Source organism: Anabrus simplex, chromosome 8 (genome assembly GCF_040414725.1).
Source record: "Anabrus simplex isolate iqAnaSimp1 chromosome 8, ASM4041472v1, whole genome shotgun sequence".
In the NCBI taxonomy this organism is placed as follows: domain Eukaryota; kingdom Metazoa; phylum Arthropoda; class Insecta; order Orthoptera; family Tettigoniidae; genus Anabrus; species Anabrus simplex.
The window spans coordinates 68,297,117-68,317,072 of NC_090272.1; positions in this window are offsets into that span (position 1 = coordinate 68,297,117).

Here is a 19,956-nt window from a genome sequence, read left to right on the forward strand (position 1 = left end):
CGCAACATATTCCAGTTGGGGGAAGCTACATTCAATTGGTCAGAAATAAATTAAAGAAATTCGGGATAGGCTAAATACAAAACAAGGGGAAAGAGAGGGGTATACAGCCAACTTAAGCAATAACAGAAAGAAATTTAACAAGAAACAAACTTTTGAAATAAAAATTTCTCCAAAAAAAAAAACAGTTCTTTCACTCCGCACTAGGGTGCACTATTGTTGATCTTCAGTAGTGTCCTCTAGAAGAGAAAGTTCACACTTCTTACTACAAGCAAAACAAAAATACGTCGAAAATGACATAGTTCAAAAACTCCAAATTTTCCACGTAGTGACATCTTCTGAGAAACTTGAAAATTAATACCATCAATAAAGTTCAGACTTCCTCCAGCAGAGGAGTTTCAATTGGCGCACATTTTAAATTAGCGGCGTGGAGGTGTACCGCCCGGTACAGGGCTAAGGGGGGTAGACATAAATACAATATTAGGTTACTCCTCGCTGTGTCAGCTTTGCTTCGCTACGGCAGTCATGTTTTTTCTGTATTGTGGTCTGAGAATTGTAGTTCGTCTTGCCTAATCCAACGTCGCGCTCGGTCGCAGTGTTACCAAGTCTACAAATAAACAAATCGGTAGATTGTACTTAAAAATTCCGGGAGTTTTAATGGAAATTTCGTTAGTTTCTCGAGCACTGAAATGTTATAACTTGTTGCTTGTTGTTTCAAGGGGCCTAACATCGAAGGTCATCGGCCATGTTATAATTTAAGTAAATTAAAGAATGCTGTAGACATGAGAAGTTATTATGGGAAAAATACACAATTTCACTCACCCGTAGTTTCTGGCCACTATTTTCCTCTTCTTCTTCTTCTCCTTCTTCTTCTTCTCTTTCTCCCCATTTTTCCTGTAGGCCTAGATCTAGGCGTAAAAATTGCGTGCCAATTTTGAAGTTGTAGCAGGATACAGATTTTTTATTCTATACGCGAGTCGGGGATTTCCCTTCGAATGATGCAGTCACGCGTGAGTTTTGAGTTCAATAAGAGGACAGAGATTACGTAATTCGAGCCTTAAATGAATGCTGGGAAGTACCTAACGAGTGATGTCGATAAAACGTCACGCAGCGAGACGACGAAAGAGTTTTTCGGCACAAATATATGTACTATTAATCATTATTATTTATTTTCCTTAACTTTGGGTTAGAAGAAATTTCGGGATATAATTTCGGTTTTTTTGGTGTATTGCAAAATAATTGGGGAGATATCCTGAAATTTCGTGAGACTTGGCAACACTGCTCGGTCGTGCGTTTTTTTCACAGTCGGCAAAAACCGCTCTGTTTATCAATCACAGGTGGCGGCCGGTTGTCTGGCCGGAGTGCAGAGCTGTTAGACCACGGACCAGCCGTGGCCACCTGGGGGCCGAGACCCACTCTGTAGCCACCGAAGTTGTACAGATTTCCTCTCGAATACGTAAATAGCTTGTGTAATTGTACAGTGAATTACAGTGCATATGATGTAGAGCTATCCTTGGGTTGAAATATACGTAGAGAAAAATCATCATCATTCACACAGTACTGCTACTGTAATTCGTATCTGCAATTGTAAAAATGCAGTATCACGCAGTATCTTTAATTATGTCACTATGTGTATGTATGATTAATTGTAAAAGATGGCCGAGGGATCTAGTTTCGACACTTAAAAAAGTATAAAATAAATAAGAATCAAAGGGGAAACAGTACGAATTAGACGACGTAACATCGTACATGAGCTGAGGGCTAATGTTCTTCGCAGTAAGGGATTAGAAGTCTGTGAAGAGTTTAATTGTTTGGCCGAGAATGTAAGCTTCAGACGAACCCGCACGGACTCCGGAGAAGCCTGGCGCAGGTCTTTCGGGTTGACACCATACAGGCAACCTGCGTGATAGTGAGGACGGGCCATATCTAAGATGAATTCTAATACAGCCCCCGAGCCAGAAAAATTAAGTTACGACAGTTCAAATCAACGACCTGGCCGGGAATCGAACCCCCCTTGGACGGAAGGCAAATGGAGCCAGACACTAATATTATTGTCATTAATCGACAAAACCAAAACCCCATAGCGCAACAGCCCCAAAGGGCCATGGCCTACCAAGCGATCGCTGCTCAGCCCGAAGGGCTGCAGATTACGAGGTGTCGTGTGGTCAGCACGACGGATCTTCTCGGTCGTTATTCTTGGCTTCCTAGACCGGAAATCGATAAAATAAGGTGGATGAAATCATCGATCCTAGAACAAGCTGACAAAGAGAAAAAAAGCTATGAGCCAACTATTCGCTACTTTTTAGATAAATGTGAACTTGAAACAATTAAATTACGAGTCTGTTGTTGGCTTGAGAACGACTTCTGCATTTTTGGTGAAGTGGTGTTGGTATTTTAAAAATCCAGTTCAAGGAAAGGATCCCACCTCTACCACCACAAGGGTAGTGCCCTGGAGCGTGAGACATTTGGTCCGGGATACATCTGGGAAGGAGGACCAGTACCTCACCCAGGCGGCCTCACCTGCTATGCTGAACAATGACCTTGTGAGGAATGAGAAGACTGGAAGGGATAGGCAAGGAATGGGGAAGGAAGTGGTCGTGTCCTTAAGTTAGGTACCATCCCGGCATTTGCCCGGAGAAGAAGTGCGAGTGGTGTTGGTGGTGATTATTATTTTAAGAGGAAGTACAACTAGGCAACCATCCTCTATGTAACACTAATCAGAGAGAAGAAATGGAAGGGATCCGACACTTCGAAAAATGAAGGTATCGGCCAAAGGAAGACAAGGGCGACGAACGGCGTGAAAATGAAATACTCTCTAGGCCTCGCCACTTAATACCTTCGGGGTCGGAAAGGAACACGTGTTGACCAAGGAAGGTCGGATGGGATAGATGGAAGTGAGGAGCCTGGACACGGAAAGCCACTTCGAGTGTGACTGAGGCGGGAATAGAACCCCCTCTGCTCAGTTGACCACCCGAGGCTGAGTGGATCCTCTTCCAGTCCTCGTACCACATTCCAAATCTCATGGCAGAGCCGGAAATCGAACCCGGCTCTTCGGGAGTGGCAGCTAATCACACTAACCACTACACCACAGAAGCGGACCCAAAATAATTGACGCCTTATATTTCTTAAAGCCGGCCCCGTGGTGTAGGGGTAGCGTGCCTACCTCTTACTCGCAGGCCCCGGGTTCGATTCCCGGCCAGGTCAGGGATTTTTTACCTGGACCTGAGGGCTGGTTCGAGGTCCACTCAGCCTACGTGATTAGAATTGAGGAGCTATCTGACGATGAGATAGCGGCTCCGGTCTAGAAAGTCAAGAATAACGGCCGAGAGGATTCGTCGTGCTGACCACACGACACCTCGTAATCTGCAGGCCTTCGGGCTGAGCAACGGTCGCTTGGTAGGCCAAGGCCCTTCGAGGGCTGTAGTGCCAAGGGGTTTGGTTTGGTTTTTATATTTCTTGCAAAAATGGAATGACCCAATGTATCTCATATGATACATCAGATCTGAAGAGACGAATTGCCACTCATCTCAACAAGTGACGAGAATGACAGTCAGACGTTACTAAGTATGGATCCTATACTTACACAGGCCAGAGTAAAGTGTAGCTTCCACCGAAGTCCCAGTCAACATCCATGGCTGTGACAATATGGAAGTTGCTGGGGTATGGGTAGTGCTGAGTAATGACATTCAGAGCACGACTAGTGCATCTGAGTGTTATGAAAGGTGCTGCTCATAGGGTCAGTTGTGCTGCAATAGTACTTTCTGACCCAGTGAGGAAAGCAATGGTAAACTACCTCACTCCTCATCTTGCCTAGCACGCCTCATTTTGGTGCTGCCATTGGTTTTTGGGGTTTCCTTATAACCGCATAACCTTTGGTGGTGCTATTTGAGGATCCAACCAACCTCTGGGCTGATGACCTAACAGACACAGACTTCTTTCGTCAGATGCAGTATATTTTCCCACATGAAATCTTCTGAGTTAATATTTCTGCTCTTTGTGAAAGCAGAAGCCAACCTTGAGATATCTACACAGTAGTATTATTACACAGGACGACACGCACAAAGAGAAAGATAAGGCAGCACTTTGAGGTTCTACGAGACAGCGCAAGAGCAGACAGTTTGGTTTATAGCCCTGGCGTCTCTCGACCACTTGTCTGTGGCGGAAAATAAAATGTTCAGTTTGGAGATGAAGCTAGCTGATGAGAGTACAATAGCTTGACAGAGTGGAACACAAGCCTCTTAAGCAGCATTGTCTGGAACAGACAGACAGGCACTTGTCGAACTTCCGCCTGCTACCTGCAGCTACCACACACACAGTGCAATTCCTTGACTAATTAAGTGATTAGCGTGGTAGCCGTTGGTTCAGAGGGCTCTGGGTTCAATTACCGGCAAAGTCGCCGATTTAACACATGTCTAATTAATTCCACTATTGGCAAGAAACTGATGTGGATAATATAAATAAACCTAACAAATGCTGATGTTAATCATGGCAGCTTTAGTTAGTTGCAGCTCTGGCTAGCATCCACAGACATTTTCCACGATTTCAAGCAATTTTTATTCAACAGAGTCCACTTCTGCGGTGTAGTGATTAGTGTGATTAGCTGCCACTCCCGGAGACCCGGGTTCGAATCCCCGCTCTACCACGAAATTTGGAAATGGTACGATGACTGGAATGGGACCCACTCAACTTCGGGAGGTCAACTGAGTAGAGGGCCTACGATTCCCACCTCTTGCCATCATCGAAGTGGTTTTCAGTGGTTTCCAATTTTTCCTCCACTCAAATACCGGGGTGGTACCTAACAGAAGGCCACGGCCTTTCCTCTTCCTTGTCTATCCCTTCCAATGTTCTCATCCCCCGCAAAGCCTCTGTTCAGCATAACAGGTGAGGCCACGTGGGCGAGGTACTGGTCGTCCTCCCCAGTTGTATACGCGACAAAATGTCTTACGCACCAGTACACTGCAATGAGGCGTTCGAGGTGGGTCCCTCTCTGAGTTCCGGGGGAAAACCAACTTGGAGGGTAAACCCCCACGCCATGGCACTACAGTCCTTGAAGGGCCTTGGCCTACCAAGCGATCGCTGCTCAGCCCGAAGGCCTGCGGATTACGAGGTGTCGTGTGGTCAGCACGACGAATCCTCTCGGCCATTATTCTTGGCTTTCGAGACCGGGGTCGCTATCTCACCGTCAAATAGCTCCTCAATTCTAATCACGTAGGCTGAGTGGGCCTCGAACCATCCCTCAGGTCCAGATAAAAATCCCTGGCCTGGCCGGGAATCGAACCCGAGGCCTCCGGGTAAGAAGCAGGCACGCTACCCCTACACCACGGGGACGGCGGAGGGTAAGTAAAGTAAAGTAAGTAAACTCGTGTCCTCATCCCGGCGGAGGGTAAACAGATTAAATAAATATAAATAAATTTATTCACCGTATTTGAAGAATTGACTTTGCTGGCGAGATGTAGTGTTTACAGCGCACTGTGTCTTCTGGTATAGGCTACAACAATTTTGTTACTTTTATTGATTAGTCTCAGTCTCGTCCTTTGCTTTGACAATATGAAAGTGACTGAGGTATGAGCGATGCTAGTAATGCCATTCCTTATGCAGCCAAAGCCAGTTATGAATGGTGTGAAATTATCGCTCATAGGGTCGGTTGGTGCACGCATTTCAGTGGGCTTGGCAGACTGATATGTAATAGCTCCTTCTGGGTCGGCGAGGAAAGCTACGGGAAACTATCTCACTCTTCATTTTGTTTCCCTAGATCGGGCGAGTTGGCCGCACGGTTAGGGGCTCGCAGCTGTGAACTCACATCCGGGAGATAGTGGGTTCGAACCCACCGTCGGCAGCCCTGAAGATGGTTTTCCGTGGTTTCCCATTTTCATACCAAGCAAATGCTGGGGCTATACCTTAATGAAGGCCACGTCCGCTTCTTTCCCATTCCTAGGCCTTTCCTCTCCCATCGTCGCCATAAAACCTACCTGTGTTGGTGCGACGTAAAGCAAATAGCATTTCCCTCTTCACTGACGCCTAGGTCATTTATGACAGCAGTTGGCGGAGCTGTGAAGGATCAAACCAGCCTTCGGGCTGAATATCCAACATACACATTTTAAGTTTTTTTTTTTTTTTTTTCAAATTGATTTTTCGTTTCACCAACACAGATAGCGATGATGGGATAGGAGAAGGCTAGGAGTTGGAAGGAAACGACCGTGGCTTTAATTAAGGTACAGCCTCAGCATTTACCTGGAGTGAAATTGGGAAACCACCGGAACCATCTTCAGGACTGGCGACAATGTCGTTCGAACCCACTATCTTCAGAATGCAAGCTGATAGCTACGAGAAACTGCTAAAAACTCGGCAGTAGACAGTAACCTAGTAAATTAATTCCACAATCACCGGCCGTATAAAATTACACTGTCTCAACAGTATTTTGCTTGTAAATTTCATAATGTACCATTATTACATGCAAGGATTCTTGCGGTTAACAGTCGAAGTTCGTGGGAAGTTGTCGTCTAGCTTACCACCAGGACTACTACCGTAGCGGTAGACGAAAACTCTGTGACGAGGAAGAGTTCTGGTGGATCACACATTTACATGCCTATAAAACATTAAAATCTCAGTCGCCGAAAGTGTAAACTTACACTGAAATAATAATAATAATAATAATAATAATAATAATAATAATAATAATAATAATAATAATAATAATATTCCCTTTTCAAGGCACCCAATGCGGTGGTCTTCTTTCTTGATATGTGCGCCGGCTGCTCCTGCAAATAATGACATTTAAAAATACCAACCGCCTCATGTAGATTCTTCTCCTCAGGCGCGGTGCGTTCTTGGATCCCTCGGGTTGATGGGCCACACGTCGATCGGGGGTGAGGAAATGAAAGATGGTGTTAACTAAACTATACAATGACGGTACCCAAAGACTGAATTAAAATTTAAATAAACAAAATGATTTATTTAACAAAATTTGCTAATTGTAAAATGAAAGTAAAAATGGTGTAAAATAAAATAATGTGAAATGAAATTAAAATTTAAAACAATTAAAAGATCTGCATTACAATAAGTTAATTATCTGCCTTAATAAATTTCGACTGAAGGTCGATTAGATTTAAGTATTCTGGATTACATCGAACCACTGCCTCCATGACGACGACGTGACTACATTCAAAACACTGGTCAAAAATACAGCCTCATTTGAATAAATGATTTGCAATACCTTGGAAAATGTCCTCTCAAAATAAATTGGAGTAATTAATCAGTTAATTTGTTAATTCCTCAAATTGACATTGACTTTGAGGTGTGTATCAAATATTTAACCAATATTCAAATTCAGTTGGGAAACACCCAACTCTAAAATAATAATATAATGCACTAACCATGTGTAAGAATAAAAAAAGAAGAGAGAAAAACCATGAACATGGTACTTTATCCGTTATATAACCTTTGCCACATATTTAAACTACTCGTGGCTGAAAACAAGACAATTTATTGAACCGAAAACTTTAGTGCTACCATCACTCCTTTAATTAGTTAAACCTTACTTATTTAACTGTGATAGTCTGGACGCTTAAAATACTTAAATTAATTAGGCCAAGTGCCTCAAGTTTACATTTTAAATGAAAGCGATCCCTTTACATCGTTGACTTTACCTAGTAAAGCTGCCTGCATTTTCATTGCGAATGCATATTTGTGTGGTACCAACTCTAGATGGAGGCAGGTTCCATCTTATTTATGTAACTCATTTGCGGCACTTGTGATACAACTGCTTATTAAAGATCGCTTCATTTGCCTAACAGAAATGTAGTGGATTTCTAAGGCTTGGTGATTACTAATTGTCTTCTGGTGTGAGCATACCACTACTATGGTTTGGACTATGAACTAATCGATGATCTATTACCCTAACACATGAAATCTTATTTACATAAATGAACATGTCAATGGAGAAACACTGCTCCCAAGAAATACTGAAATTAAAATACCCTGACTGCATCTATTTGTTTACATAAATTAAATACAAACACTATTCACGTATCATCAGATTCTAAAATAATACGGTGACAAAATATATACAAAGAAAGGATATTATAACAAAAATCCAGATCCCAAAAATCTCTGCCTAATAAAATTTTAAAATAAAAATGCGCAATATCGAAGTATAAAATATTACCCTGATTCAAGTAGCAAAATTATGTGAATTTGATGGCAATCTTCTAACCTCAGACGAAAAATGTCTGGACATGACACTATTCAATCTTTACGGACAATAATTATTGGTATTACTTGTCATCAATGATTATACATGACTGTCGAAACACACATTGATCGGTCGCTCTGTTCACAATTCACCTCGGACTCTAACTTGCATATTTCCGAGCATTTATTTTCCTGGAAACTATTTGAAACAATACAGGCTTTTCGCCTACAACCATCACACATGTCGTCGCATATTTAACACTCTCGGTTAAATTATTCATCCCTCAATTCTATTTATTCATCAATATTCTGGACGTAGTAACTCATAGTACGGCCTCGCTCATATCAGGCGGGCGAAATAACTGTGTCGTTCACACATCCATTTTTACGACATTATTCATGACTTGGTCCAAATATCACATTTTCCATTTTTCAACGCAGATCATCAGGGATATTACTATTACTTTGCTCGTTACTTTGTTCATCTACCGTTTCACAAATTTGAAATATCAGAGCTAACTTATCAATGGATTCCTGTCACTAATTATTTAACTCACATAATGAGATTGCCTCTCAAAAACACGGCTATCGAAATGTGTAACCACGTTTACACGAAGAAATTAACTTTTGCGTATCAACCATATCGTCGCGAAATACAAAGTATGAGAGCTACCGGAAACGGTCATCTGAATAATGATTACATAACATGAAATAATAAACCGGATGCACTAATAGCAAAAGTAAACATCTAAACTAACATGGCGGCATCTACAAGATCAAAACGTCAACAAAAATACCGCTCATTACCATAGTTATTATTATCATCACTTTAAAATCTGCACTACACTGTATGTAAATTTCTTAGTAAAGTAGGATTCTCATATGTCAAAATGACTTACTTCAAAATGATCCAGAAATAATATGAAAAACATTTACTTAAGGAAACTACGCAAATAACACTCGCTAACACTTATTTATTATTATTATTATTATTATTATTATTATTATTATTATTATTATTATTATTATTACGATCATGATTTATAATTACTATCATTGTGACACTATGGCATTTATATTTCGAGTCATAAAATATAATTGTCGTAGTCTCATGTTTAACTCAAAAATGAAAATAATATCAAACTACAATTAATACCATCCGACACGTGAATTATTTACAATCCTATCTAAAATTCTAAACTACATTTTTGATCATCGACTGTTCATATTCCTACATATTTACATATTTATATTCTGCTCATTTACCTTATTTGTGCTGGAGGCAGGTCGGATCACCCTCCGGCCTCCGTCATGATGAATTTAGTACTCCATCTTCAAGCTGATGTGGTTATCCGAGATGTCACACGCACAAACTTGATGCATTTTTACGATAGCGTTGCACACGTCCACATTTATATTATTGCCTAGCCTCCTACAGTCGTCTCTCTCACCCCTCTCAGTTTGTTTGTGTAAAGGATTATTGGTTATTCACCTTCTCTGACCAAAACACTGGACTCAAGGTCTTAGTGCCGCAGCATTCCACTAGCGAAAACAAAGTCCTTCTCCCTGTAACTGGCTTGACTAATTCTGCTCCCAAATATCTCACTTGCAATAATAGTTCTATGAGAGTGTGAAAAAAAATTAAATGTAATGTTCCCGATGATATGTGGAGAATTTTATAATAATCGTCCTCCAAAATATGACTTTTCCACGAAATATACAAGCTACACGTGAACTAGGAAAAATGTTATGCAGCTACGTGTTACGAAGAGATTCCTTGTCCATCTCGGTCCTAGCACGTTATAAGTTCATTCAAGGCAAGTGTTAAGAATATAACTATCACTGTAATTCCTTAACTTAATTGCCTGATTATCTCTGCATAAACTAAAGTTGAATAAAAGTTTGTCAAAGTGTTCATTTCAGCTAAGGTATTACTCACACTCAGTCTCAGACCCATTTTTTCTCAGAGTTTTATTGTTAGATTTTTATACTTTATTTCCAATTACAGTATTATAGGTCATTATTTCGTTTATTTTAATGCAGTTTACATGACTACAATATTTAACTATCCCGTTTCTTAGCCAAAATGTATTTTAATAATTACACTGAAAAAGTTATTGTTTTCTGTTAACTTGTGAAAGATAAAACATGGTAACTGTAAAATGTATTTCACATCACTTTTTCTCAACTTTTTCCTGCATCTACATGCACAAAGCAACACTTTCATCTATTTTCTACACCGTCTTAATAAAACATATTTTTGAAAATTTCACACTTGAACTATTGATACAAAAATATCGATTTTTTAGGTATGTGTGAATTATGTATCATACTTCATAAAATCAAAATCAAATTAGTTTTAGAAACACATCTAAGTACAGGGAAACATCACTTTAATCAATTTCTATGCACATTCTGCAGACAAATTGTCCATGTTCTCTGCAAATGAAACGGGGCAGATGAAGGATGTCTTCCTCTTTGCTTGTCGGGCAGAAATGTCTAAGAGCTTCTTCATCTTCAGATTCTCCGATATGGAAAGAATCCACGCAGAGTTAGCTTCATCCATTGTTACACGGAAGAAAAAGTTTACTAAACTATCAGTGCGAAGTTTGACAAGAAAGACCAACGTTAACAGTCGCACCAGGTCTGCGAGACCCTGAACAGCCTGTAAGCGCAAAGTTTCCAAGGCAACTAAGAGCGGGATACTGTGTTCGGTTGAAGGTCGGGAGCCAAGAAGGTACCAGGGATGGGGAAGCGTTCGGTGCATTCCAACAACAGGAACACCAATAAGAATGTCCGTCCGGGTCTCATAGGCCCATTGCGACCACTCGATTTTTTTTCTGATTTCCCTTGGAGTTCGATTTAAAAAGAGTCCACTGTATAATAAAATGTACACTCATTTTAAATGTATAAAACGCTAGACGTAATATAAGTAATATAATGATGCGAAATCAGAATAACGGAAAGAAAATATTCAACATAACCTCTCAAGTAACTGTGAAGAATGTCATGGAACATATTTGAACATTTTGTTCTGTAATTCGTATTCTCCTGTCATGTACAATTAAATTATATTTGCTGATATATTTCAGCAAGTGACCTTATCGTAGAACCTCAAATACATTAACAAGCTTATTGGGCAAACTCTGGTCATCTTTAACAGCCAACAGCATTTGCAGACAATCAAAGAGGGCACAAACTACTCGACCTAAGTTTCCAGGAGGAGAATAAATCATAAATAACATGTCATCTGAAAAAGAAATCGTCGCTTTCATATTTATATGGCATATTAGTATGCATTTCGTGTTTTATTGCGATTTCAAAACACATTAAAATGTGGTTTACAGGTCGTAAAAGAGAACATAAAAAAGTACAAGCCTTTATGAGCATTTCGCGTAACTTCGCTATTGCGAAAAATCTCCCGCCCTATTTCTGAGGTATCGTGGTGAGTGAGTGAGTAGTGTATCGTGTTAATACCACTGCCATCTGCTGTCCTCTCTTTTGCTTATAATTTTCATGCAAACTTCCCGGGAAGTGTCTGTCCGTGCTTGTACTGGTTAAACTCGAGAACCTGCAAAAAGATTATAATGAGATGTTCACCATTTGCAGAGCTGAGTGGCTCAGACGGTTTAGGCGCTGGCCTTCTGACCCCAACAAGATCCTTGTTCAGTATAGCGGGTGAGACCGCCTGGGTGAGGTACTGGTCCTCCTCCCCAGTTGTATCCCAGACAAACTGTTTCACGGTCCAGCACACTGCCCTTGAGGCGGTAGAGGTGGGGTTTCTCGCTGAGTCCGGGGGAAAACCAACCCTGGAGGGTAAACGGATTAAGAAGGAAAGAAATAGGCCTATTTATATCTACCCCCAGAAATTGTGAAAAAGAAATATCGCGTCAAGTCTCCCTATGCCTTATATCGTCGTTGGGCCTAGAAAAACCGCTATGTGATAATTAGTGCCCGGATGTTTAGACAGAAATAGGTTTGAATATAAAATACACTTATGTTGATAAAAATCAGAACACCATGAAAGACTAGAGATAGGAAGTTCATATTCACAAGATATGTGCATTAGTATGTTCTGAAGAAATGAGTAGCATTTGAACCAAGTCGGCCCTCAGGTTCAAGGTCCACATCGATATCTCGGCGCACCACCACCGAGTAGTAAAATGTGCCTGCGGCTCCCGTTGTCGCTATAAACCGAAAGTAATGGATCAGTGTGACTTGAGCAGACGCACAGGATGCCTCACAGACGTATGCGAGAATCGTACCGTCAAATCAGTGAGTTTGAAAGAGGGTGCATTATTGGCATGAGAGAACGTGATTGCTGCTCGTGTGGGACGAAGTGTGTCGGCAGTACAATAGGTGTGTGCAGAATAGTTCACAGAAGGCCGCAGAATACGACGAGATGGGTCTGGTCGCACCACACAGAAAACCCACCCTCCCCCGAGAAGATCGACATCTCATCCGAATGACATTACAGGACAGGTCTGCGTCCTCCTCGGTTCTGGCGCAACAGTGGAACAGTGTAAGACTTCGTACACTATCAGGAGTCACAGTCCGTCGCCATTTATTACGGTGTGGGTTACCGGCGCATCGTTCACTTCTTCGCCTACCTTTGACTAAACATGCTAGACTGCAATGGTGTATGGAACGACGTCACTGGGGACAGGATTGGCAGCAGATAGTGTTTTCGGACGAATCCAGGTTCTGTTTATTTGAAAGCGATGGCTGCATTGTGGTTCGCCGCAGACAGGGGGGGAGAGGCATCACATTGACTGCATTCGCATAAGACATACAACGCCAGCTGAAGGCCTTATGGTGTGGGGTGCTATTCGGACTTGTCGCCAATCGAAAATGTGTGGGATATGGCGAAACGACGGGTGCGGCGCTGTGACCCAATGCCAACCACCAAAGATGAACTGTGGAACCAGGTGAATGCAGCATGGATGGCTATACCCGAGAACGCCATTCGCGCATTGTATACGCTTTGACGCCATCACGCATGAAACAAATTATCAGTGCCCATGGAGGACCGTACTAGGCAACAGGACACATGCTGAACCGAGGTGACTGAAATGCTAATCGTTTCTGCAGAATATACTAATGAACATGTCCTGTGAATACGAATATCCTATCTCTAGTCTTCAATCAATCAATCAATCAATCAATCAATCAATCAATCAATCAATCAATCAATCACTACTGATCTGCATTTAGGGCAGTCGCCCAGGTGGCAGATTCCCTATCTGTTGTTCTCCTAGCCTTTTCTTAAATGAGCGCAAAGAAATTGGAAAATTATTGAACATTTCCCTTGGTAAGTTATTCCAATCTCTAACTCCCCTTCCTATAAACGAATATTTGCCCCAGTTTGTCCTCTTGAATTCCAACTTTATCTTCATTTGTGATCTTTCCTACTTTTAAGGACACCACTCAAACTTATTCGTCTACTGATGTCCTCCCACGCCATCTCTCCTCTGACAGCTCGGAACATACCATTTAATCGAGCAGCTCGTCACCTTCCTCCCAAATCTTCCCAGCCCAAACTTTGCAACATTTTTGTAACGCTACTCTTTTGTCGGAAATCACCCAGAACAAATCGAGCTGCATTTCTTTGGATTTTTTTCCAGTTCTTGAATCAAGTAATTCTGGTGAGGGTCCTATACACTGGAACCATCCTCTAGCTGGGGTCTTACCAGAGACTTATATGCCCTCTCCTTTACATCCTTACTAGAACCCTTAAATACCCTCATAACTATGTGCAGAGATTTGTACCCTTTATTAACAATCATATTTACGTGATTACCCCAATGAAGGTCTTTCCTTATATTAACACCTACGTACTTACAATGATCCCCAAAAGGAACTTTCACCCCATCAACGCAGTAATTAAATCTGAGAGGACTTTTCCTATTTGTGAAACTCACAACCTGACTTTTAACCCCGTTTATCATCATACCATTGTCCACCGTCCATCTCACAACACTATCGAGGTCACCCTGCAGCCGCTCACAATCTTGTAACATATTTATTACTCTACACAGAATAACATCATCTGCTAAAAGCCTTATCTCTGATTCCAATTCTTTACACATATCATTGATATCTATAAGAAAACATAAAGGTCCAATAATACTGCCTTGAGGAATTCCCCTCTTAATTATTACAGGGTCAGATAAAGCTTCGCCTACTCTAATTCTCTGAGTTCTATTTTCTAGAAATATAGCCACCCATTCAGTAACACTTTTTTTTCTAGTCCAGTTGCACTTATTTTTGCCAGTAGTCTTCCATGATCTACCCTATCAAATGCCTTACATAGGTCAATCGCAATACAGTCCATTTGGCCTCCTGAATCCAGGATATCTGCTAAATCTTGCTGAAATCCTACAAGCTGAGCTTCAGTTGAATAATTTTTCCTAAACCCAAACTGCCTTCTGTCAAACCATTTATTAATTTCGCAAACTCGTCTAATATAATCAGAAAGAATGCTTTCCCAAAGCTTACATACAATGCATGTCAAACTGACTGGCCTGTAATTTTCAGCTTTATGTCTATTACCCTTTCCTTTATACACAGGGGCTACTATAGCAACTCTCCATTCATTTGGTATATCTCCTTCAACCAAACAATAATCAAATAAGTATTTCAGATATGGTACTAAATCCCTCCCCATTGTCTTTATTATATCCCCAGAAATCTTTTCAATCCCAGCTGCTTTTCTAGTTCTCAACTTTTGTATCTTACTGTAAATGTCATTGTTATCATACTGCCTAATAGCCCTAATTTAAATACCTTCCTTTCTTTCACGTTTATTTTTAACTACGACAAAAACAGCTTCGTGATCACTAATACCATCTATTACTTCGGTTTCTCTATGGAGCTCATCTGGTTTTATCAGCACAACGTCCAAAATATGCTTCCCTCTAGTTGGTTCCATCACTTTCTGAATCAGGTGCCCTTCCCATATTAACTTATTTGCCATTTGTTGGTCATGCTTCCTATCGTTCGCATTACCTTCCCAATTGACATTTGATAAATTGAGATCACCTTCTACTATCACATTCCTTTCCATATCATTTCCAACATAGCTGATTACCTTATCAAATAATTCTGAATCAGCGTAAGCGCTACCCTTTCCCGGTCTGTTCACTCCAAAGACATCAAGTTGCCTATTATCTTTAGAGAAGAGCCTTACCCCCAGAATTTCATGTTTTTCATCCTTAACTTTTTCGTAGCTTACAAATTCTTCTTTCACCAGAATGAATACTCCCCCTCCTACCGTTCCTATCCTATCTCTACGATACACACTCCAGTTCCGTGAGAATATCTCTGCATCCATTATATCATTTCTCAGCCATGATTCAACTCCTCTTACAATATCTGGTAAGTATATATCTATTAAATTACTTAATTCGATTCCTTTGTTTACAATGCTTCTACAGTTGAGCACTAACATTTTTATGCCATCCCTACTTGATTTCCAGTTCCCTGTTCGCTTAACACCGCTCCCTAGGCCACCTCGTTTCCCTGAATGTACCTGCCTATAACCCTTCTAAACAATTTTCCTAACTTACCACTTCGGTTTAAGTGAAGGCCACCTGGGCGCAGATCTCTGTCTCCTCAGATGTACTACTACCAAATACAGTAGAGACAATACGCGACACTCTGCGAGATATCGAGGGACAGCTGTTAGAGCTCTCTCTCTAGCGGATTGACCTGAGAACTACTGATTCTGTCATAAGACCACGTGTATTTGTGTGTGAAGTTTTTGGTGTAATTCATGCGTTTTCAGTGAGTTGACATAATTAAACAGTAGCGTGTGTCATTACTTGATATCTCCTCTCAACATGAGGGGAATGGTATGTGCTGTGTTGGAGCTACAGTAACTATGAAGTAGAGAAGAGTGCGCGGTCTTTCTTCCGTTTCCCTCGTGACAAGAAAATGTAAGTAATATTGTGTTTGCATATATATTCTTCGAGTGACAAAGAGAATTGTATAGCACTTCATAATCTTCTGACCGTCTAGACCCATATTTTAACTGGCTTAAAATATAATACGCATATTTTATTGTATAGTGCAGCAGTTAACCTTCAATACCGATGTGTTGCTGTAGATGTAATCTGTGGGTTCGATTTAATTCAGGAAAATACACATGCATATGAGTGTGGCTGGTTGTGTTCCAAGTTACCCCATTTCGAATGCCGTAATGCGTTGTCAAGCACTGAAGAAAATATGGGTGATTTAAGAAATGTACATATTTTTTGAAACAATATGATGATGCAAATTTGCTTTACCCTAATGTAATGGCATTATGGCAAGTATTGCTTATAGGGAAAGTTTGAATGTTTCTGAGGCTAAATTTATAGATTTTCTTTCCATTAGTAGGCTTCAAGTTAAAAGGAAAAATGTCCAGCTCTTAAATGTAAATTCATTGAATCATGTGTGTAAGGAATGTGTCGATATTTTTGTTGACACGTGTTTTAATATGATGAAACAATGCTTTTAAATGAGAAAAAAGAAAAATCTAGCCATTGAACGTCCAGGCAGGAATGCTAAAGCTAAAAACGTAATGCATAAATGAAAGATCAAGCCCTTTCACAGCAGTCCATTTCACATCTTGATTATATGTCTAATTTCAATCTTTAAATAATAACCTGTTAAATAATTCTTCATTCATTTATCCAGAATTGCTTTGGCAACTTTGAAGTTCATATCTTAGTAACACTTTCTCTCTAGACGTAATTTATTTATCCGTTTCATTATATACATTTCCATTGATATTTGAATTATCGCGAATTTTCAGGTCAAGCCACTATGAGTGCCACTTGCGACTTGTCTCCCATTTTAACAAGGCTAAATCCGGAAGTGTCGCGTATTGTCTCAACTGTATTTGCTACTACTACTACTACTAAAATGTTTTCATTCCTTCCCTGAAGGGTGAGGTGGGCCTCTTAGACAGTGGCGCCGTCTCTCAGGCCGGGAGATTTGTTACGGTGAAGGAGATGCTAGGACAAGGCGAGGGGGTTGGCGGCCGTGGCCGGTACTAGGAACTGTCCCGGCATTCGCCTTAGTGCAGGAGAACGGAAAACCATGGAAAACCACTCTCAGGACAGCCGACGGTTGGGGCCAGCCGTGAGGTCCAGCCCTGTCCCATCTCCCGAATTCAGAGGCGTAGAGCCACGGTAGAGCCGTGGCCACCCTTCCTCTGCTCTGTTGGCCGGTCAGAGTGCAGAGCTGCTGGGCCATTGACCAGCCATGGTCACTTGAGGGCCGAGACCCACTCTGCATCTACCGACGTCAGACGTACGTAGTATTGCGTCGTTGGATGAAAAGCTGTTGCAATTTATCATACACATTCCTGCTTCCATAAGAAGACAAACAGATCATACAACAGGGGCGTGGCGTCTACGTCACTGTTGTTGCCCCCGGCAATATACTGTACAGAAAAACATAAATTAGGTATATCCTTTTTATATGCTCATAATTTTATTTTCTATCAACAGTCTGTTTTAAGTACACCAGATTCCCGCAACACATGTAAGAAAAGATATGATTGCCATCTAGTGGCGAAGAATTTAACTCATACTGTACCCGGAACTGTTGCAGCCCTGTATTGTTTTATAATTGCCGGAATATTTGGAAAAGAGACGGCAATAATATGTGTTCGTATGCCCGACGTATTGTACGAGCGCGATACGAAGTTCCTCGTGTCGAGCAGGACACGTTACAAGCAATGAACCTGCGGGTGACGTCACGGCCACATGTTGTACGCCTCTCTCTCGAATGTACTGGAAAGAAAATTTCTAACTGTTAGGCGATAGCTATACGGAAATGAGACATACATAATCGTGTAGCTCATGTTCTGAACGTAAACATATGTCAGTTTCAATAAAATCCATCACGGCATTCAAGAGATATAAGCGAGAAAGGAATCACACTTCCCCCAGTTACGTAGCAAGCAAGCTCGGGTCGTACAGAATATAAGCAGCGGACCAGACCGTAGCAATTCCCCCTGGCGTTCTGAGGCTGCTGTCCAGGCCCAGCCTGCCAGCACGTCTATCGAGCTGCAGACTTCGATGTGCGCCCCACAGGACAGGGAACGCAGTCAAGCGTTAGCACCGACCGACGCCGCCGCCGCCAGCCTGGAGAAGGAAGAAGACGGCGACGCAGCGGAGCCATCAGCTACCCTGGGGTCACCAGGCCGGGAGGAGCGTCACCAGGACGAGGCCTCTTCCCCTGCCGAGAAGACACGCCCGGGAAGAAGAAGAAGACGACGCCGGACCACGAAGCAGAAGGCGACGCCGGCCCACCAGGTGAGGGCCGCCCAGCCGCAACCCAAGACTGCTCCCAGGACAGCAGTCAACCGAGGAGCCAATCAGGAGAGGACCTCAGCGGGTAGCGGCAGTCAGGTGAGAGTAAAACGTCCCCCTCAGCAGCTCTTGCAGTGTTTCCGCTGTCTGAGGTGGGGCCACCGTCAAGTTAGCTGTGGACTCCAAGTGAAGTGCAACCGCTGTGGTGGTGATCACCACTACACGGCCTGCGCAACACTTAAGGAGGCGCCGGTGTGCGCCAATTGCGCGGGGGGCCACCCGGCCTCCCACCGCAGTTGCCCAGTCTACAGGGCCATGGCGCGGGCAGAGAGGAGGGAGGCCCGGCGCCATGACCCACCCCATTCCAGGAGGCCCCCGCCTCGGCGGGCTTGGCCTCATTCTCCGCGATCGGAGACTGGGTACGAGGTACCCCAAGGAGGTGGAGCCGTGCGACAGGCCCTAGTGGTACTCGACGCATGGCTCCTCAGCCGGCAAGGACCGCGCTAGTCCCAGCAGTGCCCAGACAGACTGATCCCCAGGCGATGGAATGGCGAGGAATTGGTTTATGTTTTGTGCATGTTACCTGTTCCTAACTAACACAACCTCTGGTCTTTTTCCAGCCCACATCCTTACATGTGCTATCAAAAGATGTCAGGTTTTACATGTAGGCTCTTTCTTCTTACTGCCTATGTGGTTTTTCCCTGACTCTTCAATACCATACTTCAACACCATATACCTAACACAAACTCTTGCCGTGGTAGCGAGTCTGACTCGGAAACCGGCAGATACTCCTTGTATCACTTCCCACTCCTCCCTGCTATCTCTTTCTTCTTCTTAGAAATAATAGCATGTCGGAGGCCATGTAGATTGAGTCGTTGGTCACGCGGGGGGAGCGGGCTTCGGGGCCCCCCCCGATTAAAAAAAACCCGTAGCAATTCAGTTCGCACTCTTCACAGCTGGCTCGCATCTCATGCTGCACGCGACGAGTCGAACTCGGTATTCATGATGCCGGACATCGTAATACTTATATAATTTCGAAGGCAAGTTGACACTTAGTTTCTGTAAATACTAGTGATTAACTTATAAACTGTTGGACTTGCAATTCGTCAGACATTCAAACTTTGAAAATTAACCTGTGTACAACATCGGAGTCATTAGACTTATAATATTTCACCGATATTTGAAGTTGACAAATATCTTAATTTTCTTGTGAATAACCAATACAAACTTGAAGTTTGCACGGCTACTTTAAATTGTAATTATCTTGAGCTATTTCTGCTTAGAATATCGTGAGTGTAGGTCGCAATACATTTGCTTAGAATATCGTGAGTGTAGGTCGCAATACATTGACTATTTTGAGTATTATCAGAGCCTAGAACACTTTAATTTGTGCCGAAAGACTGTTCGCGTATCGTCATAACAGACTGTACCATTTAAAACAACCCGTGTGGATAGACTGTATAAT